This window comes from Anomaloglossus baeobatrachus, chromosome 4, assembly GCF_048569485.1.
Source record: "Anomaloglossus baeobatrachus isolate aAnoBae1 chromosome 4, aAnoBae1.hap1, whole genome shotgun sequence".
Taxonomy (NCBI): Eukaryota; Metazoa; Chordata; class Amphibia; order Anura; family Aromobatidae; genus Anomaloglossus; species Anomaloglossus baeobatrachus.
In genome coordinates, this window is record NC_134356.1 from 54,343,218 (window position 1) to 54,368,257 (window position 25,040).

At 45.9% G+C, this 25,040-nt stretch overlaps 1 protein-coding gene across 1 annotated transcript in view; it reads left to right on the forward strand.

The window, feature by feature from the left end:
* The first annotated feature begins 2,996 nt into the window (after positions 1 to 2,996).
* ANXA6 (annexin A6) overlaps positions 2,997 to 25,040 on the forward strand; it is a 108,279-nt gene continuing 86,235 nt past the window's right edge. The window contains exon 1 of the mRNA XM_075344340.1: positions 2,997 to 3,134. The gene's annotated coding sequence lies outside the window, so the exon portion shown is untranslated. The remainder of the gene's footprint in view (positions 3,135 to 25,040) is intronic.

The window sequence follows — 25,040 nt, forward strand, 5'->3', positions numbered from 1 at the left end:
TTGCTCAGCTGAGCATTCGGCCAGCGCAAGCCAAAATAATGTTTGATTTAAAAAAAAAAAAGAGCATGCGCAGTGAAATCCAGAGGATTCCGCTGCTCAAAATAACGTTACATGCTGCGTTCCTCCCGCTGGGCGGAAGCAACGGAGCGTCGCCCAGCGGAAGCAACGCAGGTCCTTTTGGTACAATCCGTCACCCATACAAGTCTATGGGAAACAGCGGAATCCGTTAACGGATTCCGCTGTTTTCCAAAAGGGCGGATTGTAACGGAAGGAAATAAACGCAAGTGTGAAAGTACCCTAATGGACATGATGGATCAGTTTTTTCACAGGATTCCTGTGAACGGAATCCTGTGAAATAACACATCCGTTGCATCAGTTAACATCTAAACAACGACGGATCCGTTGTTGTGTCGCAGCAGACCTGACGGAAGCAAAACAACGGACGTGTGAACATACCCTAAGGCTGCTTTCACACATCCGGTTTTTGCTGAGCAGCACAATACGGCGCTTTGCAGAAAAAACGCAACCGTTTTTTTTTTGCCGCCAGTTGCGTTTTTTCCTGCATAGACTTGCATTAGCGCCGTATTGTGCCGCATGGCCTTGCGTTGCGTCCGGTTTTTGCCAGATGCAGCATATTTAGCCCATGCGGCGACCGGATGGAACGTTGCCTGGCACGTCTTTTGTGCGGCGAAAAAACTGCATCGCGCTGTATGCGCTGCGATGCGGCGCAATTTCCAATGCATGCCTAATGACGCTGGATGTGGCGTCTTGCAGCAAAAAACGCATCCGGCCGCCAGTTTTTTGAACAGAGCATGCTCAGTATCCAGCCGCAACCGTCAAAAAACGGACGGGCCGCATGTAAAAACTTATGCAAAGGATGCGGTTGTTTCGCCGCATCCGTTGCATAGGTTTTTGAGCCGGATTGGGCCGCTCAGCAAAAACCGGATGTGTGAAAGCAGCCTAAGATGTATGTGTGCAGTGCCACCGTTACTCTCTACAGTTAATCCCAGCACCTCTGGAGGTTCTGCTGATCATTATTCCCTGGCACTTAAATTGTACTCGACCTTCTTCAGCAGCAAGCATGCAAACAGAAGTGTCGGAGACTCAGTGCTGGACCCGGAAATTGTGAATAAAGCACAGTCTAAGATAGATGGATTTTACAGCTATTAACCAAATAAATAAATTAAAAGAAAAAAACGACATGGGTTCCCCAACAATTTTGGTAACCAGCAAAGGTAAAGCAAACAGCTGTGGGCTGATATTATCAGGTCGGGAATGTCTAAGGTTGTTTGACACTTCCCAGCCTAAAAATAGCAGCCCGCAACCACTCCAGAAGAAGCGCATCACATTAGATGCGCTAATGTCTTAGTGTGGTGGCATTGGTTGGGGTTAATCCCAGCTATGTAGTGTCAGGGGGCAACAAACTCTGGTGTTAGTAATGGAGAGGCGTCTATCAGACAACCCCATTAGTAACCCAGTAATCCAAAATAAGAAGACACATACATAAAAAAAAATGTATAAATTTCAATAAACACTCCCCAAAACTTTCCCTCATTTACCATTTTATTAAAAAAGAAACCCATGCAGCACTGCCGTAGTTGAGCGAACCTGCCAAAGTCGTAATCCAAAAAAAAAAGATATCTGGGGAAAAAACTCCCCAGAAACATACAAACCCAGAGAAATAAAACAAGACTCTTACCCTCTTTGATCACTTTATTCAAAAGAAAAAAAAATCCCAGCGGGTCCGACATGGGCCAAGGATTCCAACTAGAATCTGAAACTGCTGAAAGGAAATTCTAGGTCACGCTATGTTTTGTTATATTACTTTACCACTCATCTCTGTAAGAAAAGTCTATGGAGTGTCAAAACGATGCTCCATAGACTTTGTTTGTCCAATTTGCACTGGACTATGTCGGACCTTCTGGGAATTTTGTTTTCTTTTTAATAAAGTTGTGAATGAGGGTAAGTATCTTGTTTATTTCTTTGTGTTTGTATGTTTGTTTGTTTTTTTTCAGATATCATTTTTTTAGACTACAGCGGATTCCCTGAACAATGACGGAAATGTATGGGTTTTTTGTTTTAATAAAACGGTAAATGAGGGAAAGTTTTGGGCAGTGTTTATTGAAATAAATATTTTTTTGTGTGTGTGAGTGTCTTTTTTTGAATACTTGATTAGTAATAGGGGTGTCTAATAGATGCCTCTCCATTCCTAAGACAAGGGCTTGATGGCAGCTGACACTACACAGCTGACATCACCCCCAACTACCATTACCCCGATTGCCACAGCACTAAGGCAATCAGGGAGAGCCGGGGGAAAGCGATAGAATTGGGGCATCTATTGTGATGCGCCACTTCTACGACAATTGTGGGCTGCTATTTTTAGGCTGGGGAGGCCCAATAACCATCGACCTTCCCGGCCTGATAATAGCAGTCCCCAGCTGTCTGCTTTATTTTGGCTTATTATCAAAAATAAGGAGGACGCCACGTCGTCTTTTTCTCTTAATTATTTATTTGGTTAATAGCTGTATAATCTATCTATCTATAATCTTTGCACATTTTTAACACACAAAAAAAATCACATGAATGTCACACGGATATCATCTGTGTGCTGTACATGGTTTTCACAAACCCATAGACTTCTATTGGCACTTTTCATCTCTGATAATAGGAAAAAAGGACATGTCTCCATGTGGATTACACGGACACACATGTGGTTCACATGAATACATTGTCTACGGAGATGTGAAAATCAACACCATATTATGGACTGTCCCATCAAAAGAGCGACGTTTGAGAAGCCTTTCGAAGTGTTCCTTTTTATCGACCCTCAGTTACAGAGGCAAGAAGAGTCCGAAACAATCCACAATGTGGCTACATCAGGTTACTTTTCCCAGGAGCTGGACTCATGGCTTCATATAAAGGGGTAGATCCGGCCCTCCCCCAGAAGTAGAGCTCAGCAGAAAGAGTCAGGGCTGCAGCCTGGTGCTGACATCACAGTGACGGTGGTGGCAGCAGCTGCTTCAGAGGAGGAGGGCAGAGTCTGGTCTTTTCTTATCCTTCAGGGCTGCACAAGTCTCTGCCAGGATCTCTGCCACATCTCTTCCCCAGAGAAGCCCTGCAGCCCACCTCTCACAGTAAGTCCTAATCTAATTCCTTCTTCTTGTATTCACACAATGGGCAGAAGAGCTGGCACACCGCCTGGGGTCTAAGGACATTCCTACCACCCTTCATATGTCCCCATGCGGTCGCTGCACACATGTATTCTGCTTAGAATCTACAGAATTTAACAGATTTTCCATTGTCCTGCACTGTATTATAGGGGGGCGCAGAAACTTTTAACACTTTCTGCATCTTTAAATATAGCAGAGCTAAAGATGTTACGTGTAGCAGAGCCAAGTGTGTGTTTTGTTTGCAAATTACAAACTCGGCTCTGCTATATCTGCATGCTTAGTGATATTATTCCCTCACTTTTATGAAGAATTCCGTTTTTTTTGTTTTTTTAAATATTTGTTTGCTATTGAATTCTGTTTTTTGGGGTTTTTTTAGGGGGGAATATACCATATTAGTTTGGTATTTAATTATTATTATTATTATTATTTATTTATAGAGCACCATTAATTCCATGGTGCTGTACATAAGGGGGTTACATACAAAATACGTATACAAGTTACAGTAGACAGACTAGTACAGAGGGAAGAGGGCCCTACCCTTGCGGGCTTACATTCTATAGGATTATGGGGAGGAGACAATAGGTGGGGTGTAGGTCAGGCGGCAGCTCCGCACGGTGGTCGGGCGGCAGCTCCGCACGGTGGTCGGGCGGCAGCTCCGCACTAGGGATGTGCTGAGCAATTGTCAGAGCTGTGCGCCAAGGTTATGCTCCGATACACATCATCCACCATGGTACAGTTGCAGTAGACTGGGTGTGTCCCCTGCTGCGGACCGAAGACACAAGGGACCTGGAAAGGGCAAGGAGCCAAAAATACAAATCTTATAGAAGAGAATAGAGAAACCAGCATTCTATTGTATACTGGCTGATAACAGTGGACAATAGAATGCTACTTAATATTAAAGGGGTAGAGGAAAATGTAACTTTCTCTTTGAATACCTTATACTGCATAGGGCTGCGTTCACATACAGTGTTTTTGCAGCGGTTTTTTTTTTTTCTGCAGAAAAAAACTGCTTTTTACACCTAGGAAATCTCAGGTAGACGAATGGGGTTTTTTTTTGTTTGTTTTTTCCTATGTGAATTTTAGATCTGCAGCATTTTTTTAAATCTGTAGCATGTCAATTCTTTCATAGTTTTTTTGCATTTTTTTTCTCCCAAAGTGCAAAAAAAGCAGGTTTTGCTTCTATTTGACAAATAAAACTAACTTTATAAAACAGATACTTTAGACTAATCACACATGTATTCTGTACCCCCCAAAAAATGTTAAAAAACGCAGCAAAATGTATTTTGAACATCGCCTTTTTACTGCTAGAATACAGGTTTTGGCTGCAGATAAACAATTCTGCGTGTGAACATAGCTTTAATGGGTTATTCCCATCTCCAAGATCCTTTCCTAATATATAGTGATAATAATATTAGCAAATGCCTCCAGTTAGAAATGTAGTATAGTTCTCCTGATTAGGTATGTCACTTACCTCATGTGCAGGGCATTGCAGTTTGGGTATCCATGGTTACAACCACGAGACACTGACTTAGGCCGGAGTCACACTTGCGAGCTTCACATCGCAACACCCGACATGGCCGCACACTCTCCTGACAGGAGTGATACGGTTGCATATATCTCTATGCAGCTGAGAGGCTCCTGTCCCAAGAGTGTCAGGCCGTGCCAGGTGATGTGATGTGAGACTCACACGAGTTACATGCGAGGCACTCGCAAGTGTCACTCTGGCCTAAGAGTATGCTCACAGGAGCGTATGACTTGCGCGAGTATCTGATCGCCTGACAGGTGCGGGCCGGCAGCATAGAAATACATGCAGCTGTGCTGTTCCTGTCAGGAGGGAAGCCGGCCAGTCCAGGCACTGTGATCCGATGCTCGTGTGAGCGTACCCTGTCACTATGTGAGTGGATGTAACCATGGACACCTAGGTTGCAATGCCCTGCACATGAGGTAAGAGACCTACCTAATCAGGAGAACTATACTGCATTTATAATTGGAGGTATTTGCTAATATTATTACTACTACATATTGGGATAGAATCTTGGAGATGGCAATACCCCTTTAAATTAACTTTTTTAAATTCGTGGCTCCTGGTCACCCTTATGCACAGCAATTGTAGCCAGTCACCTACACAAAATATGGCAAAAGCACCACTGTGCGAGGAAAAACACAGAAGGGGATACATTTCTACATCAGCCCCCTTTATGTTAGGGCCGATAGATCATAAATACCCCCTTAGAAAACAATCCCACTGCAGAGTCCAGTGTACCGATACATTCATTGTTACCACAATGACCCAGAATAAATACAGATGTAGCAGAGCTGTGTTTGTCTGATGGCACAGCTGACTGTGATGTCGCTTTTTGTATATTTCTACACAAAAAAAAAAATCAAAGAATTGTAAAGGGTTGTTCTGCTGCATCTGTGGAGGTCGTATCATTTTTGGTCGTCCTTATTCTTTCTTCCTTTTCTATATGTGAAAAAAACAAATGCGATTCAGTAGCATAATCATATGATGTGATCACGGAGAGATGTTTGCAGACAAGGTCATGTGAAGCTTATCTGCAGCGCGGTGACAGCCTCGCCGGCTGAGCATGATGGCTGATGCTGGTACATGGCAGGGTGTGGTCTCCTCTGTGCCAAATACTGAAAGTAGTAATACCGCCATCTAAAGCCAATATTATGGGGAATTGATGCTCCATGCCAGATTATCACATACAGTATACTTAAATGTATGTGTATGTATAACATATATCTCTAATATATAAAGCTAAGTGTATGTGTGAATGTATGTATGTCCGCTAAAGGAATCCGCACTGTCGCATGTACAATCATGAAATTTTAATCAGGAAACGTCATAGACTATGTTTTGAGGAGAAACTTAACCCCGTGCTTTACTTTGTTCACCAAAATACCTGCTTACATTAAAGTCAATGAATCTTGGAGCTACAGGTCATTAATAGGAGCTGTGATTAGTTGCTATAGGAACAAAGGAGATTCATAGTATAAGAAGCTTATGTGTGAGGTAATATGATTTCAGTGGAGAGACGGATAGAGAGAGAGAGATGGAGAGAGACAGACAGAGACAGATAGACAGACAGAGACAGACAAAGAAAGAGACAGAGAGACTGACAGAGAAAGACAGACAGAGACATACAGAGACTGAAAAAGAGACAGACAGACAAAGACATACGAACATAGACAAACAGAGAGGGGGACAGAGACAGACAGACAGAGAGAAACAGACAGATAAAGACAGATAACAACAAGGACAGAGAGAGTGAGAGAAAGACAGTTACTATCCCGGGCTAATATATATATATATATATCACCTAGGGACATGGGGTACCCGGTTCCGGGTAGTGTCTCTATTCGGAGTGTCACGGTGGTGGCCGTTCCCAGTTCCATTCCCTGGGCCCTTTTTGTAATGGAGGATATTTACAGGGGATTTGTGAATAAAGTTATTGCGGCTAAGTGTAGGGAGCCGCTGCTGCAGGTTTTGCTGGGGCTGATGGAATGTGCAGCTCTGATGACTTGGGCCCTCCGCAAGTAGGGAATTACCCCAACAGGTGTATGGTGCAGTGAGCATCGGAAGAAAGAGTCCATACAGGTATTCACTGCAACTGGTTTACTCACTTGGATGATAACTGGTTGCCTGAGGTCGGCTGGTTTCGTCTCCAGGTCCCCTTCGTCCCAGTGCCAGTCTGGTTCTCTGTTACCTTCTTTCCCTGCACCTGTCTCTGGTAAGTGGGTCCCCGTGGTATGGAACACTGTGGGTTCCCGGTCTGTGGTTTGTCCACTTCTGTCCGCCTGACGGTAGCGTGAACCCTGTGAGGTTGGAGTCTTTGGTCCTGTCCCCGGTTCTCCTTTTGCTACTGAGTATTTGGATTCTTCAGGGTCAGCAAGGTCCTTGATGGTCCCCTTGCTGTGCAGGTGTGAACAGGTCGGCTTGGAGCTCTTTCCTGTACCCCATCGTAGCGGGAGTACTCCACTGTACTCCACCGGCAACCACCTCTCCTGGGTACCAGGTCACCGTCAACCCGCGTCAGGGAGTCACTTCACTTCCACCTTTTCACTTTCTCAGTCTACTCTGAACTAACTACTCTCCACAGTCTGCCCCTCCCTCCTGGTCAACTAGTGGACTGGTTTGGCTCCCATCCATTGGTCCGACCCTAGCTAAATACCATTATATGTGGGATTGTTGGGAAAAAACTGGGATTACCTGGGTTTTTGGTGTTACCGGCACTGGGTCTCCGGGTCCCTAGGGGGTAGGCCCTGCATCCTTATGGGGATGCAGAACCTTGTAGCACCCTGATGGCTTCAGAGGCGCTACAGTAGTGCCCGCTCATTACTAGTTACAAGTACCGAGCACCCAAGCATGGTTGTGCTCACTCATTACTAGTTACAAGTACTGAGCACCCGAGCATGGTAGATCTCTCTCATCACTAGTTACAATTGCCGAGCACTCGAGCATGGTGGTGGCCTCTCATCACTAGTTACGAGTACTAAGCACCTGAACATGGTATTGCCCACACATCACTAGTTACAAGTGCTGAGCACCCGAGCATGGTAGTGCTCACTCATCACTAGTTACAAGTACTGAGAACTCGAGCAAGATAGTGCTCACTCCTCACTAGTTACGAGTACTAAGCACCTGAACATGGTATTTCCCACTCATCATTAGTTACAAGTACTAAGCACCCGAGCATGGTAGTGCTCACTCATCACTACTCACTTGCTATCCATGAATAGGCCTGCAGCAGAACCTGAAGACTGCATGTGACCATGAAATCACTACAGGTCCTTCAAATTGTCTCTCCAGGATAGGAGACAGACTCTAGTGCAGCGCCACCTACTGGAAGTAGCGATCCTAAAAGTCAAAAGTGGATTTTTAACAATCCTTTGCATATGACTTAGGATTTATGCCAGATCAGAATCCCAATTTGCAGACACGGTGTTTCGGGGTGCTTTCCCCTCGTCAGTGCAAAGTATGGCTGTCTTGCAAAGTCTCCTTAAGGAGATTAGTGTTCCCCCGTGGTCCCCACATAGCTACAGGTCCTTCAACACTTGTACTCATGGAGACTGCATTGATATTGCAGGGCTGATGTCCCCTGACTGGCCAGCCTTCCCAGCCTGGCTGTGCATGTGCCCCTTCCCTTGTCTCTAACAGTAGAGAGCAGGAACACATGATTTGGGGGGAAGTTGACAACTGGCGACCTATGAGGCCATACAGGTCACACATAGCTAGGCCCCCTGGAGGTGTCAAAAATGTGTCATTTGCCAGATGTATCTGGATTTTACTAGAAGGGAAAGATGGAGATCTCAGTGTAAGATGTGTGGGGTTCTTCTTACCCTTGGGACCTCCATTGATAAGAACAACCTGGAAACTCAATGGAGTCCTCAGGTTCAAGATAGTAGTGTCTAAAAGCGCATGACTTCGTGTCATCTAAAGGAAACAAGTAACACTGAGCATGCCGTCCCATCTGTCAGCCTTCATGCTAAAGAGGAGGAGGAGCCGAGCAGGTTAATATATATATATATATATATATATATATATGAGTGTGTGTGTGTGTGTGTGTGTGTGTGTGTGTGTATATATATATATATATATATATATATATATATATATTAATTTTTAGAAAAAGGTTTATGTATTTCTTTATTTGTGTCTCTGTTCTGCTCTGGCTTAGTAGTCCAGTGGGCGTCCCAATTGATGATTGACAGCTATCTCTAAGGAGTAGAGTTGAGCGCGGTTCTAGGTTCGTGGTTCTCCAGTTCGAGGTTCGAGTGATTTTGGGGGCTGTTCTAGATCGAACTAGAACTCGAGCTTTTTGCTAAAGCTCGATAGTTCTAGATACGTTTGAGAACGGTTCTAGCAGCAAAAAGCAGGGCTTTTTACAGCTACAGTGTGCAGGAGCCATCGCTGGCAGCCTGCCAGAAGCTGGTAACCAAGATAAACATCGGGTATCCAAGCAAAGCGCTTTGGTTAGTAACCCGATGTTTATCCTAGTTACGTGCAGGAAGCCCACACTTCCCCGCTCAGCTCGCTCCGACCCCTCCTGCCCGCGGCATGTACACATACATACATACATACATACACACACACACACACACACACACTCTGCACACATGGTCCCGCTCGGCTTATCTGCGGTGATGAAGTCCCGCCATCCCGACCTCAGCGCTGTCACTGTCCTCCATGGCCGCCGCTTGTCACATCACCTCTCGCTTCCGACCCGAGACTGACTAGCGGTGACGTCACGGGCCTCTCGCGATATTTGGCTGTGAAGGCGGCGGTCATTGAACTCAGTGACAGGTGCTGTCGGCAGTGCTGGAGATCAGCGCAGGTAATGTACCTTGCTGACAGCAGCACTTGTCATCCCCTGCAGTGACCTGGGCTGACCCATTGATGTTAGCTCAGGTCACTGCACTGCTCTCCCAGCCAATGGGGAACATTCTGCTCTTCATTGACTGGGACAGTGTGGATCGTCATGGCAACCCCTTGGATTACACCAGACCTGGATTTGTTTTTCTTTGTAATAAATTGGTTAAAGAGGGAATGTTTTGGGGAGTGTTTTTTCAAATAAAAATGTGTTTGTCGTCTATTTTTTTTTATTACTGACTGGGTTGGTGATGTCGGGTATCTGATAGACGCCTGACCTCACCAACCCCAGGGCTTGATGCCAGGTGACATTACACATCTGGTATTAACCCCATATATTACCCCGTTTGCCACCGCACCAGGGCGCGGGATGAGCTGGGGCGAAGCACCAGAATTGGCGCATCTAATGGATGCGCCACTTCTGGGGCGGCTGCGGCCTGCTATTTTTAGGCTGGGGAGAGTCCAATAACCATGGACCTCCCTAGTCTGAGAATATCAGACCCCAGCTGTCTGCTTTACCTTGGCTGGTGATCCAATTTTGGGGGGACCCCTACGTGTTTTTTTTTTTAAATTATTTATTTAATGTAAAATAACAGCGTGGGGTGCCCTCAGTTTTGGATTACGAGCCAAGGTGAGGTTGCCAGCTGTGGTCTGCAGGCTGCAGCCGTCTGCTTTACCCTAGCTGGCTACAAAACTAGGGGGAACCCTACGTCATTTTTTTTTTCATTTTTTTGGCTAAATACAAAGCTAAGCACCCCTTAGTGCCACATGAAAGGCACCAAAGGGTGCAAAATTACAAAATGCAGGAGAGTGGGACATTATGTGTCTTTCTGCCATTATAATGACAGAAAAGACTGATATGAAGTGCACAAGCACAAGAAAATCACCAGAGCGCTCTACGCTGTGAAAAGCAGTAGAAAATGGCACTGGAGTGAACATGTGACCGCCTCATGTAGGATGAAGCTATGGATCCTGGGTAAATTTATGCATTTACCCTCCTTCAGTTTTTTTGCAGTACACAAAAAAAACGGAAGGCACACAGATGACAAACAGATGACATACGGACCGTCTACGGAACGGAAACGGATGCCACACGGATGCACCCATGAAAAAAAACGGACTGTTTTTTGCAGACCGCAAAAATGGATCGGTCGTGTAAATGTAGCCTTATTCTGATCTGCCGTTTATAAACAGCAGGCAGAAATAAGTGAATAACGCCCCCCAGCGTCAGAAAATCTCCGGGGTTTCAGGGCTAGCTGAGACCCTGGAGATCATTATTCAGGACGGTTTTTCCGGTCCCCGCTCACGTGATCACTGGTATACACCGTACACCGATGATCACGTTACAGTAAATGACAGCGCCGGTAAAAAATTATTTATCTCCCATCTGGCATGAACAAACACTTCTTCTCCACTTCTCCACTTCTTCTCCACTTCTCCACTTCTTCTCCACTTTTTTTCCATTTTTTCTCCACTTTTTCTCCACTTTTTCTCCACTTTTTCTCCACTTTTTTTCCATTTTTTCTCCACTTTTTCTCCACTTTTTCTCCACTTTTTTCTCCACTTTTTCTCCACTTTTTCTCCACTTTTTCTCCATTTTTTCTCCACTTTTTCTCCACTTTTTCTCCACTTTTTCTCCACTTTTTCTCCACTTTTTCTCCACTTTTTCTCCACTTTTTCTCCACTTTTTCTCCGTTCTTTTTCTATGGTCGGTCTACCCATTAGCTCTGCCATGCATAGTGTAGCTCTACACCTACTGCAAATGTTACTTTATGATTGACATCTCTTTCGTACCAGAGCTGTCTAAGCCTACTCTGACCCCATATTTGTCATTACTATATTGTCCTTGTACTGTATTATGACATTGGTATCATGTGTTTCATTTCTTGCTGTGTTACAATTTTTTTGCTGCATCCCAATTGTACCTCTACATTGTTCGAGTTTATTTTATTGTTCTCTCACTCTTATGTGATACTGATTATTGTTATTTTTCAGGATTACATGCAGATAAGTCCAATCTGACGAAGGCTCAGGCCGAAACGTCATTTGTAACTTGTTTTGGACAAAAACATATATGCTTATGAAAAAAATTTTTTTCTTAATACGGACCAATAAAGAGTGATTTTGCATTACTATCCGTTGTGACTTACTGACTTAGTCTGGGAAATTTAGAGTGCCGAGGTTACTCACTAATTTTATCTATTATTACCTCTGAGCACCTATATACCAGTGAGCAGAGCTTCCTCTACAGTAGTTCTCCTGATTAGGCATGCCCTTACCTCATGAGCAGGGCATTGCAGCTTTGGTAGCAACCATTACGACATGGACTCTGCTGCTGTGGACCCGGGGAGAGTGAGTGCAGATTCATTGCACCCACACTCCTCACATGAAGGGTCCGCACTCCTAGAAAATGGGGGATACGTTCCCTGAGTGTCTCCCCCCCATATTCTAGACAGTCCAGAGTCGTCGTGGGACCCCTTTTTTTTTTCTTACAATAAATTGGTGAAAGAGGAAATGTTTTTTCAAATAAATTTCTTTTGTTGATTTTTTTTTTTTTGTTAGTACTGACAGTTTATGATGTTGGGTATCTAATAGACGCCATGACATCACAAACTGCTGGGCTTGATCTCAGGTGACTTTACAGCTAGTATCAACCCGATTTATTACCCCGTTTGCCACTGCACCAGGGCACGGGATGAGCTGGGGTGAAGCGCCAGGATTGGCGCATCTAGTGGATGCGCCACGTCTGGGGTGCCTGCGGCCTGCTATTTTTAGGCTGTGAAGGCCCAATAACTATGGACCTTCCCACCCTGAGAATACCAGACCATAGCTGTCCGCTTTACCTTGGCTGGTGATCCAATTTGGGGGGGAACCCTACTTTTTTTGTGTAATTAATAATATTTATAAAATAATTATAAAAAAAGAGCCTGGGGGGACCTCCACATTGGATCCCCAACCACGGTAAAGCTGCCAGCTGTGGTTTTCAGGCTACAGCCGTCTGCTTTACCCTAGCTGGCTATCAAAAATGGGGGGACCCAACGTCATTTTTTTTTAACTATTTTTTAAATAGAAAAAATTAATGGGCTTCCCTGTATTTTGATTGCCAACCAAGGTAACGGCAGGCAGATGGGGGTGGCAACCCATAGCTGTCTGCTTTATCTGCGCTGAGAATCAAAAATACCACGGAGCGCTACGTCATTTTTTTTAAAGATTTATTTTTACAGCACTGTGATTTCCAGCAATCAAAATACAGGGAAGCCCATTTTGTTTTTAGTTATTTAAATAAATAATTAAAAAAAATATATATGGGCTCCCGCTGCATTTTTTTGTATTGCTAGCTAAGGGTAATCCAAGCAGCTACTGGCTGCTAACCCCCACTGCTTGGTGTTACCTTCACTGGCAATGGAAAATCCAGGGAAGCATTTTTTATTTTTTTTGCCAAAAAACTACAAAAAAAGGACGTGAGCTTCGCCATATTTTTGTATGCTAGCCAGGTATAGCAGGCAGGTGCTGGAAGAGTTGGATACAGCGCCAGAAGATGGCGCTTCTATGAAAATGCCATTTTCTGAGGCGGCTGCAGACTGCAATTTGCAGCAGTGGGGCCCAGAAAGCTCAGGCCAACCTGTGCTGCGGATTCCAATCCCCAGCTGCCTAGTTGTACCTGGCTGGACACAAAAATGGGGCGAAGCCTACGTCATTTGTTTTCTAATTATTTCATGAAATTCATGAAATAATAAAAAAAGGGCTTCCCTTTATTTTTGGTTCCCAGCCGGGTACAAATAGGCAACTGGGGGTTGGGGGCAGCCGTACCTGCCTGCTGTACCTGGCTAGCATACAAAAATATGGCCAAGCCCACATAATTTTTTCAGGGGGCAAAAAACTTCTGCATACAGTCCTGGATGGAGTATGCTGAGCCTTGTAGTTCTGCAGCTGCTGTCTGTCTGTATGGAGAAGAGCAGACAGCAGCTGCAGAACTACAAGGCTCAGCATACTCCATCCAGGACTGTATGCAGAAGTTTTTTGCCCACCAAAAAAATGACGTGGGCTTCGCCATATTTTTGTATGCTAGCCAGGTACAGCAGGCAGCCACGGGCTGCCTCCAACCCCCAGTTGCCTATTTGTACCCGGCTGGGAACCAAAAATATAGGGAAGCCCGTTTTTTTTAATTACTTCACTTATTTCATGAAATAATTAAAAAACAAATGACGTGGGCTTCGCCCCATTTTTGTGTCCAGCCGGGTACAACTAGGCAGCTGGGGATTGGAATCCGCAGCACAGGTTAGCCCGAGGTTTCTGGGCGCCGCTGCTGCGAATTTCAGTCCGCAGCTGTCCCAGAAAATGGCGCTCTCATAGAAGCGCCATCATCTGGCGCTGTATCCAACTCTTCCAACAGCCCTGGAGCCGGGTGGCTTGTTGGGTAATCATGAGTTAATACTGGCTTTGTTTTACTAGCCAGTATTAAGCCAGAGATTCTTAATGTCAGGCACGTTTGACCCGGCCATTAAGAATCTCCAATAAAGGGTTAAAAAAAGACACCACACAGAGAAAAAATACTTTAATAGAAATAAATACACAGACACATTAGAGACTCCATCTTTATTACCCCTGTCAGCCCAATAAATCCCCAATAAACCAGTGCTGATAAGAGGTTTTTAATAGAGGCTTAAATTATAAGCAGCAATTTCAGCGTTCCAAGTGCCTTTAAATGAATTTGAAGAAACTGCACTTCAGGATTGTAGTGAGGATTGTAGTGAGGATGAGGTGCCCCAGCCCATCACTTGATGAGCTGGGGCACCTCATCCTCACTACAATCCTCACTAGTGTAGTAGTAGTGACGATTATAGTGAGGATGAGGTGCCCCAGCCCATCACTTGATGGGCTGGGGCACCTCATCCTCACTACAATCCTCACTAGTGTAGTAGTAGTGACGATTGTAGTGAGGATGAGGTGCCCCAGCCCATCACTTGATGGGCTGGGGCACCTCATCCTCACTACAATCCTCACTAGTGTAGTAGTAGTGACGATTGTAGTGAGGATGAGGTGCCCCAGCCCATTACTTGATGGGCTGGGGCACCTCATCCTCACTACAATCCTCACTACAATCGGGAAGCAGCGTGCAGCCTTCACTCCGTGAGTGATCAGTGCTGCTAGCGGTACCAGCGGTAACGCTGACAGACGCGTTACCATAGCAACGGTGCTCCCGGAGCCGCGGTTAGCGGTGACGTCACCGCTAACTGCGTTGCTATGGCAACAGTGATCTCCGTTAATGACCGGCTGTGTCAGCCGGTCCCTAACGGAACGGGGAGTCGACCGTGTGCTAGAGCATATCGCCGGTACACGGCGATACACAAATGTGCACCGTGTACCGGAGAGATGCACTCGCAGGTCCTACATGACTCGTCATAGTCATGTGACCAGTCTGTAGCCAATGAGATAATAGCCACGTGACTGGTCACATGGCTATTTTGACGTCACGATAGGTCCTGCTTCTCTGCTGGCAGTGCCGGTCACCGGGAGGATTCAGCGATCATCGGATGGAATAGCGGCAGGAGACAGAGTGCAGGAGGGATCGCGGGGACCGGTAAGTGTTATGGCAATGTTTATTTACTGTATGTGTACATTTATAATGCATTTTTATGTGTTTGTGATTGCCTCCCATTATAGCCTATTGGTTCGAGTTCGGTTCGTCGAACGTTCGACGAACCGAACTCGAACGAGACCTCCGTTCGGCGAACCACCTCGAGCCGAACCGCGACCGGTTCGCTCATCTCTACTAAGGAGTCATACACGTAAGTCTGTCAATCAATGATCGGACCACCCACAGGAATTGTAACCCCAGTTAAAAGGATAAATTAGTGTTCTGCAGAATATTTTCCCGCATAATTGCTCGGCTCCTCCTCAGACAACATTTTCAATATGCAGGTTCCCAAACAGAAGTCAGTTCCAATAACACATTTATGGCCTATTGTATGTTGCATTTGTAGACCCTTTTAATGAGTGTTTCCCTCATATAGTCCCATGTAATTTCCAGAATTCCATTGAAGACCAATGCTGCTAACCTCACCCAATGGTACTCAGTGTGAAATGTCTCATATTCGGTCTAATTAGTTGAAGAACCTAAAATGGATGAGAAATGAGGTGTCAGAGTTGTACATATTAGGCACCTACATTATTAATCTACCAAACCTGGTAATACCTTATGACAACCAATAACTCATCACTTGTACATTATGATGGGGATTATATTTATAGGAAATTAATTCTATGATATTACTGCTTATTTTTCCATAAAATTCCAGTTTTTTCTCGCCCACTTCCAAGAAATAGGATAAAAACCTTTTTTTTGTTTTTTTTTCTCGCTTTTTCCTATCTATTAAAATGATAGAACTTAAAAGACTTTTAAAACTTTGGACAATCTATCTTAACTATCTGTTTCTTGCCATAAATATGTATTTTTTTAATCTGATATTTTTTTAATCTGATGTAAATGCAATTGTTCTCTTGAATCCGGCGCTGTTTTTCTTTTGTTCCTGCGCCTCTCCATTCCTGAGATATGACCTCCTCTTACCTGTATAAAATTCTGGACTTATTAGCCAAGCGGGTGTAGTCCTCAAGAAGACACCAACTGATGATCACACCCACTTGGCTAAATTTCTATGCAGGAAAGAAAGGACCATATCTCAGGAATGGAGAGGCGCAGGAACAAAAGAAAAACAACACCGGATTCAGGAGAATAGCTGCATTTATGCCAGATAACAAGAGTATATATTTATGGCAAGAGACAGATTCCCTTAAAGTTCAATTTGAGTTGCTTCACTACTGCGAATTACAGAAGGATTTCCTATTTGTTTTTACATGTATAAGATTGATCATCATCATGAGGCATTAACACTACAAAGTCTCTAAGAAGGTGCCGTCTTGTTGCCCATAGAATCCATCCGCGGTCATCGTTACATTTTTGGTGCAGATTAAATTTTAAGCTTGACTCTGATTCGTGTGCGCTACAAGAATACATAAGACTCTATATTTAGTAAAAAATGTGGCAAACCTCCTACCCATCGAATCACAAGTGTCTCTGGCCTTTCTGAGGTCAGGGGGAGTGAAACTTGTGTCTCCAACTCAAGTGGCTCTAATGACTGGGCCTATTCACTATTCAGCGTGGAAGAACATGGCTTACTTTCTTACATCTTGACTTTTTGCAAGCAATATACAAGTTTCCATTTGTGCTCTAGAATTTTGTACCCATGTTTTCATTTCACCCTCAAGAATTCCTGAAGATGCCAGCTTTACTCCGTTTAACCCATTTGTATGGTTCCTTTTTAGTATTGCACTTTTACTCTAAAGGCCACTTTACACACAGCGACATCACTAGCGATGTTGCTGGTGAAAGCACCGGCCCCGTCGGTTGTGCGTCATGGGCAAATCGCTGCCCGTGGCGCACAATCTCGTTTTTCCCCATCACGTGAACTTACCTGCCTAGCGACGTCTCTGTGGCCGGCGAACCGCCTCCTTTCTAAGGGGGCGGTTTGTTCGGCATCACAGCGGCGTCACTAAGCGTCCACCCAATAGAAGCGGAGGGGCGGAGATGAACGGGCCGAACATCCCACCCACCTCCTTCCTTCCTCACTGCGGGCGGCCGCAGGTACGGTGATGTGCCTCGTTCCTGCGGTGTCACACATAGCGATGTGTGCTGCCGCAGGAATGACAAACAACCTGCGTCCTGCAACAGCAACGATAATCGGGAAAGGAACGACGCGTCAATGATCCACGATAAGGTGAGTAATTTTGATCGGTAACGGTCGTTTCCTGCGTGTCACACTCAATGACGTCGCTAACAAGGCCGGATGTGCATCACAAATTCCATGACCCCAACGACATCTCGTTAGCGATGTCGTTGCATGTGAATCCCGCTTTACGCTAAGGCCACACGAGCTTATGGCATCTGATGAAGAGTGCATCAGATGCGACAGCTAGCTGCTATGTACCGAGTGTCATGCCACTGTGATCCGATCCTGTGATCGGATAACAGCTGCGGAGGAGAGGGAGGGATTAATCTCTCTATCTCCTCCATTATCAGCTGATGCGATTATCGCACTGCACTCCGGTGTCATCAGAGTGCAGTGTGATGTTTCACTCGCACCCATAGACTTGTATGGGTGCGAGTGAATACGGATCGGATTCCACCCACAGCATGCTGCAACTGTTTTCTCCGTACGATTAAGGCTGAGAAAATAATCACAGATAGGAACGGCCCCATGGAGTAACATGGGTCCGGGTGGAATGCAATTTTATCCGTTGTGTCCTAGACCTAAATTGAAAAAAAACATTTAAAGAAAAAAGGTCAACCTTACTAACATTAGGCCACAATACTAATCACTACAGAATGCAGCAAATCCCCCTGATCCTGTGTGCACTGATATTGTGTTCTGGTGCTTGTTAGCAAGGCTGCCTTTATTCTGTGATGGTTTTTAAATTTTATGTTGCTTTTGATTTTAAGGGTGCTTTACACGCTGCGATATCGCTAATGATTTACCGTCGAGGTCACGTCGTTAGTGACGCACATCCGGTGTCCTTAGCGACATCACAGCGAGTGACACATAAGAGCGATTTTAATCGATCGCAAAACAGGCAAAAATCGTTGGTTTTGGAGAGGTCGTCCTAAAACCAAATATCGTTGCCTGTTTATTAGCGATGTTTTTCCTCGTTCCTGCGGCATCACACATCGCTATGTGTGACACTGCAGGAGCGACGAACATCTCCTTACCGCCGTCCACCGGCAATGCGGAAGGAAGGAGGTGGGCGGTATGTTCCGCCCGCTCATCTCCGCCCCTCCTCTGCTATTAGACGGCTGCCGTGTGATGTCGCTGTGACGCCGCACGATCCGCTCCCTTAGAAAGGAAGCAGATCGGCGGCCAGAGCAACGTCGCTGACCAGGTATGTGCGTGTGACGCTGCCGTAGCGATAATGTTTGCTACGGCAGCGATCACACAATATCGGACGTACGACGGGGGCGGGTGCTATCGCACTAGACATCGCTAGCCGATGCTAGTGATGTCGCAGCGTGTAAAGCCCGCTTTAGTGTAATGATTCGCAAGACTATGAAGACTCTTGACATTGGTTGCTTATTTTCGGCAAAGTATTGACCAATATCGCTTGCAATTTATACATCTTTTTATTGCACATTTTTCTGTGGATGCAGCCAAGCCTTTTAGATTTGCTTCAGTAAATTGGGGTCTGTCCTTGTGGGGCGCACTTGTATAGTGCTGGACACCCAGTCTCATCTAATAATATGAGTGTTGTGGGCAGGGGGGACAGACCATGGCAAGGGGGGAGGGCTGCTCGAGACGCTCGGATCCGGGGTCGTTGCGGTGGATTGAGGGGAAGCCAGATCCGGGCCTGAGCACCCGTCTGTCACCCGCAAGTGAAAAAGGGGATTTATATATATATATATATACCGTATATATATATATATATATATATATATATATATATATATATATATATATATATATATGGGGGAGGTTTGTCAGTGACGCCACCCGTGATGTGTGGTGATTGTTGGTGACATCGCCGTTGCCGCTGGAGGTGATGCCCGGGATCAATGGAGTGGGGCAGCTGGATGTTATCCCCTCTACGGGTAGGGGAGGTGTTGTCCCGGGGCCCAAATACAGGTGTGGTGGTGCTGCGGAGTGCAATTTGCAGGGTTGGACCGGGTGATGTTGGTGTACTTACAGTTCTAAAATAACTTCACACAGAGTCCAGATAGTAAACCAAACTTCCGGCAATCGGTAGCCTCTGGAGGGGTGTGGTCGGGTCTCACACCCTGGTACGGCAGAACAGGGGCCCTTCCTCCTGCACTTTATGTTTAAGTCCTTGGTATAAACTACTCCGCTTGAAACTGGGAAGTCCACTCCCGGTGTGTTTGTCTGTGAGAGCTGTGGCCCGCGAGAACTGACCCGTGGGATCTTAGCAGGCAATTGCGGAGCCCTATCCCCCTCGTTGGACTTCCGTCTCGCTCTATCTGGGCCTCCTGTGGGATAAGACTTGAAATCTTGTCCCCGGCTGGTCAATTGGTGAGGTGTTTGAAACCGTTCCTTGCCCTAGGGTCCAGGCACCCTGTCCGTGCACGGCCTCCGGACCGGATTCCCGCTGTCAATACCAGCGGGCTAGGTCCTTGCTCCAGTCCATTTAAGGTTTCCCGCGACCGGATCTCCGTCGCCTGTGGCCTTGTGTACTGACTGCCACCTAGTCACTTGTCCAGTCCTCTGGTAGCCCAGGAGCTCCAACTCCTGGCTACCCCGTTCACCGTCTCCTCAACTCCAACCGTCAATTTCCACTGTCACCTTCTGACTCTCTCCGACTAACTGACTGAAACTCGCCCCTCCCATCACACCTCAGAACCCCTAGGTGGGCGTTGCCATCCGCTTGGCCCCGCCCACTGGTGTGTCCCTATTGTAATGGTGGGTGACTAGGGTTTGCTGGCTGGTGTTATGTACCTAGATGGGGGTTGTGATGGAGGGTCAAGGAGGAGGGAATCCTGCACCTGGAAGAGGGGTGCAGTCATCTGTGACACCCTGATTTTGTCAGGGCGTCATATGAGCGTCATTAATAGGCTGTAAGCCAGACACTGCACACAACACGTATCTGTGTGAATTGCGTCCTATGCAATTCTCATCTGTGTGTATATATAATAGACAACTACCCGTTCCATGAATGGTAGGTTTGTGAGTGGTGATTTAATCGGTATGCAACCCCCACCTTAATTATGGGGTCTGCTGCATCCAGTAGTGCATCGATATTGTGTCCTGGTGTTGGTGAGGAAGGCTGCCTTTTTTCTGTCATTTTTTTTTTAATTTTATGTCCTTTTCAGTGAGTTTCCTTTACTCTGAGTATGTAGTAAACTGAAATACATTGTGCCCTCTAAAGTAGACCTGTCAACAGATCAAAAGTTTAGTTCTTGCTTTTATTTTGTTCCCACTGCCCCTTTGTGTATACATTTTTTTGTTGTTTTATTTAAATCCATCATACCATTCCAAAGATATGGGCCTTTTTATTTAGTGCTATTTTTTATGGGTTTTTTTTTACCTGAGGCGGGGCTCACACGATCCTCTGGGGGCAGGGGCTCGCACAATCCTCTGGGGGCAGGGGCTCGCACGATCCTCTGGGGGCAGTGGCTCGCACGATCCTCTGGGGGCAGGGGCTCGCACGATCCTCTGGTGGCAGGGGCTCGCACGATCCTCTGGTGGCAGATGCAGCAGCCATCCATTGGCAAAAAAAGTTGTGCAAACAGAATTTTTTGGGCTAGGTTCACATGTTGCGTTTTTTTCTCTGCATTTTTTTTCCTGCATCCAAAACCTGCTTTTGCTGGATCCGTTTTAGCAGAGAGATGATTACTGGACATGTGAACATAGCCTAAGATAATGCTGAGTGTCAGAGAGAAGTCTTTTTTCAGCGTCACTCCTGTCCTGCAACGCCATCCTGTGACTGCTTATTTTCTCTGTCCAGAAATCAGAGGTTACATCTCTCAATGCAAGTCTATGAGAGCCAGAACGAAGCTCTCATAGACTTGCATTGAAGAGTGAGTGATCTCCGACACGCTACATGAAGCACTGGAGCTGCTGACAGGTCACAAACTGGAGAGTGTTGGAAAGCAGCGCGAGATGAAGACGGCAGCAGATGAGTATAAGGCTACATGGGTACACTGCGTTTTTTGTGTTGTTTTTATCACTTTTTTGGTGCAGTTTTGTCAGAACATTTTGACATTTGACTTCCCAGCGAAGTCTATGAGCAGTCAGATTTGCTGTGTGCACCTTGCAGTTTATTTGTCAGCGTTTTTTTTGACAAACGTTTGTGACAAAAAAGAAGCATCATGTTCATTCTTTCTTGCGTTTTTGTCAACATTTGTCATGAAAACGCAAGGAAAAACGCATGCTGTGAAATTGCCGCTTTTTCAATGCGTTTTTGATTCATTTTTATGCAGTTTCGATGCGTTTTTGGCACCAAAAACTAAACAAAAACGCATTGAAGACGCACCAAAAATCCACCTACATTACAAGCGTTTTTTGGACATTTCCAGGTTCTCTCTGACAAGGTACAGTTTTGGTTGCAGTTTCTGTGCAGAAAAAAAAGCAGCGTGCGCATGTAGCCTAAGTCAATGGCAGGGAACTTAGATTAGAAGCATCACTAGAGTGGTAAAATAAAAAAATAAAAAACCTGGAGCTTTAAAAGCAGATTTTCTGCACAAAAAATGAAGCTGGAAAAAAAAGCAGGGATTACACTCCATGGGAACATGGCCTCACACCAGGGAGTGGATCTGATCTGGTACTGCGCTACTATGGTCGTAAGTACTGGCATTACCCTGCTGGCCCCGAAAGGGTGCACCTGCAGCCTCCCCAGTTTCTGTTCACTTTGGGACCAGAGCTTCCATGCATGCAGGTAACCCATCCCAATCTAAGGGAACAGTGCATAGTGGGGATGCGGGACGCCGTGTCTCTCAAGAGATTGACTGTTCGGAGAACATGGAACAATGTGTTCGCCAAGTCTCAGACAACGCAGGCCGCTGCTGTGCCTGGTACTAGGCAGTGGTGGGATGGTGTCCGTTCTGCTGTGCAGGGTAGCAGGTAGTGGCTTTCTGGGAGTGATTGGGAGGTATTCATCACCTGATGTTTCCTCCACCATCAGGCGGCTATTCCAGCCCTTTCCCAGCCCAGGTTAATGCTGTTTATTGCAGTTTCTGTGTGGTGATAGTGTTGGTGAGTGGTGCTACCAGCAGTCATCTTTTTTCCCTTGGGTTTGAGCATTTCGGTTTGTTGTCCCCTGTTTTTTCTTTTTGGTTGATTATGCTCCTTGTACTGTTATTTATTAATTTTTTCTTGACTGCAACTTTTGAAACTGGGTTCCTTTATCTTTGTGGTCACCACAAAGATGCAGTATGCGCACATAACCTTAGGCCACGTGCCCACGTTCAGTATTTGGTGAGGTTTTTACCTCAGTATTTGTATGACAAAACCAGGAGTGGGTGATAAATACAGAAGTGGTGCCCGTGTGTCTATTATACTTTTCCTCTGATTGGCCCACTCCTGGTTTTAGCTACAAATACTGAGGTAAAAAACTCACCATGTGCATGTGGCCTAACCACTTAAAAAAAATTTCAATAGAGCCATTCCTCTGCCTTTCTCCATAAATATACAGGGTGTCCCTAATGTACAGAGAAAACTTGATTATCATTTTGTGTAAATGTGCAGCACGGTGGCTCAGTGGTTAGCATGGAGCAGCTTCGGAACTTCGTATTTTCAGCCACTTGCTGCCTCTGAGAACAGTTGATCGGTGGGGTGTGAGGGTGTCGATCAGTAACTGATGACCTATCCTAAGGATAGGGCGTCAAAGTTCAAGTAGTGGACAACCTCTTTAGCTACTTCTGGACCACCAACAGATTTTAAAGGGAATCTGTCAGCAGGTTTTAGCTGCCTCATCTGAGAGTAACAAAGACCCTGAATCCAATGATGTAACACTTCATTTACTGTAATGCAGTTCTGATACAGTTTTTAGATTTGGCAATGCAGCAAAGGCAAGAAAGCTGCCTCCGCCCATTAAAGGCCCTGTCACACACACAGATAAATCTGCGGCAGAGCTATAGTTTCAGTGAAATTGTGGACAATCAGTGCCAGGTTTGTGGCTGTGTACAAAGGAAACAATATGTCCATGATTTCACTGCAACCACAGATCTGCCATAGATTTATCTGTGTGTGTGACGGCCTTTAGGCTCTCTATATACAATGTCTCTAAACAGTGAGCTGGCGATCAGAACATGGGGCATGTTGGACTACCAGGCACAAGGCTATGTAGCCCGGCTTGATAAGGTCCTGGTGCTAATACAATTGCAAGTAAACAACATTGCGGACCTTGATAAGACAAGCAACCTTGAATTTTCTGTTAACCCTTACAGCATGCTGTCTTCAGATTACATAGCAAAAACCTGCGGACGGATTCCTTTTAAACATCTGGGCGGTTCACACTTTATTCTATAGTGATGTTCTAAAACAGAGTAGAACAGCTGCCCATAATCGTGCCGTTGTGTGAGCAGGATGCCGTATTTAAGCCCTCTTTCACACATCAGAGCAAAACTCACACGTTTTGCACAGTCCATGGTGTAGGTGTGTCCATGTGTGTGTTCAGCGTGTGCTGTCCCTGTGCTATTCATGTCACATCCGCATAGCACACGGACAGCATGAATATCTATACGCATCAGTCCCCGCCGCTGCTGTCTCTGGCACTGCTGCTTCTTGGTCCGCGGTGCAGTGAATATTCATGAGCATAATGAGTGGGCCCGGAAGACAGCAACGCTGGAGACAGGGGAGTAAAGAAAATCATTTTATTTCAAAGACACGTGTTTTCTCCCGTACGTGTCACACGGATCACATTAGTGTGCGGTCCATGTGACACTCATGCTGCCTGAGAAAAACGGACATTTCGCCGTGTGGTGCACACGGACATGTGTATGCTCCACACAGATACACACAGACCCATTGATTTTAATGGGTCTATGTGTGTCTGTGGTAGTGTGAAAACGGATGTCACACGTACCACAAACACGGACATGTGAAGGAGACCTAAGGCCTCTGACACACATCCGTGCCGCCGGTACGTGTTTGATACGTTTTTGCACATACCGGCGGCACGGAGACACGTACACCAATGTTACCCTATGGTAACAGGCACACAGACGTAAGACCACACGGAACGTGTGTCAGTGTCGTTTGTACATGTGTGCGTTTTTCCACACGCTCAACATGTCCGTTTTTCTCCGGCATCACGCAGGCACGGACCCGCTAAAGTTAATGGGTCCTTGTCTGCACGTATGTGACGCGTAGCATTTTTGTGTTCTACCCGTACCGTCCGTGTGTGGTTTTTTTGGTGAATTCTGTATGTGATGTCAGTCAATCTCCCTGTGTCGGTCGGTCGGTATTTTTCGTTGTCAGATGGTCGCTCTGTCTGTCCCTCTCTCTGTCCGTCGGTCTCTCCCCCTCTCGCATACTCACCGATCCTCGATCACGGGCGCGGCACTGCACAGCTGTGAGAAACCTCCGGTGGCTTTTTCATTTTTGAAAATGCCGGCCGCTCATTATTCAATCTCGTATTCACTGCTTCCTCTGCCCACCGGCGCCTATGATTGGTTGTAGTCAGACATGCCCCCACGCTGAGTGACAGCTGTCTCACTGCAACCAATCACTGCTGCCGGTGGGCGGGTCTATATCATGCAGTAAAATAAATAAATTAAAAAACCCGACGTGTGGCCCCCCCAAATTTGATACCAGCAAAGGGTAAAGCCACACGGCTGAAGGCTGGTATTCTCAGGATGGGGGGCTCCACGTTATGAGGAGCCACCCAGACTAACAATATCAGTCAGCAGCCGCCCAGAAATGCGGCATCCATTAGATGCGACATTTCCGGGACTCTACCCAGCTAATCCCGAATTGCCCTGGTGCGCTGGCAAT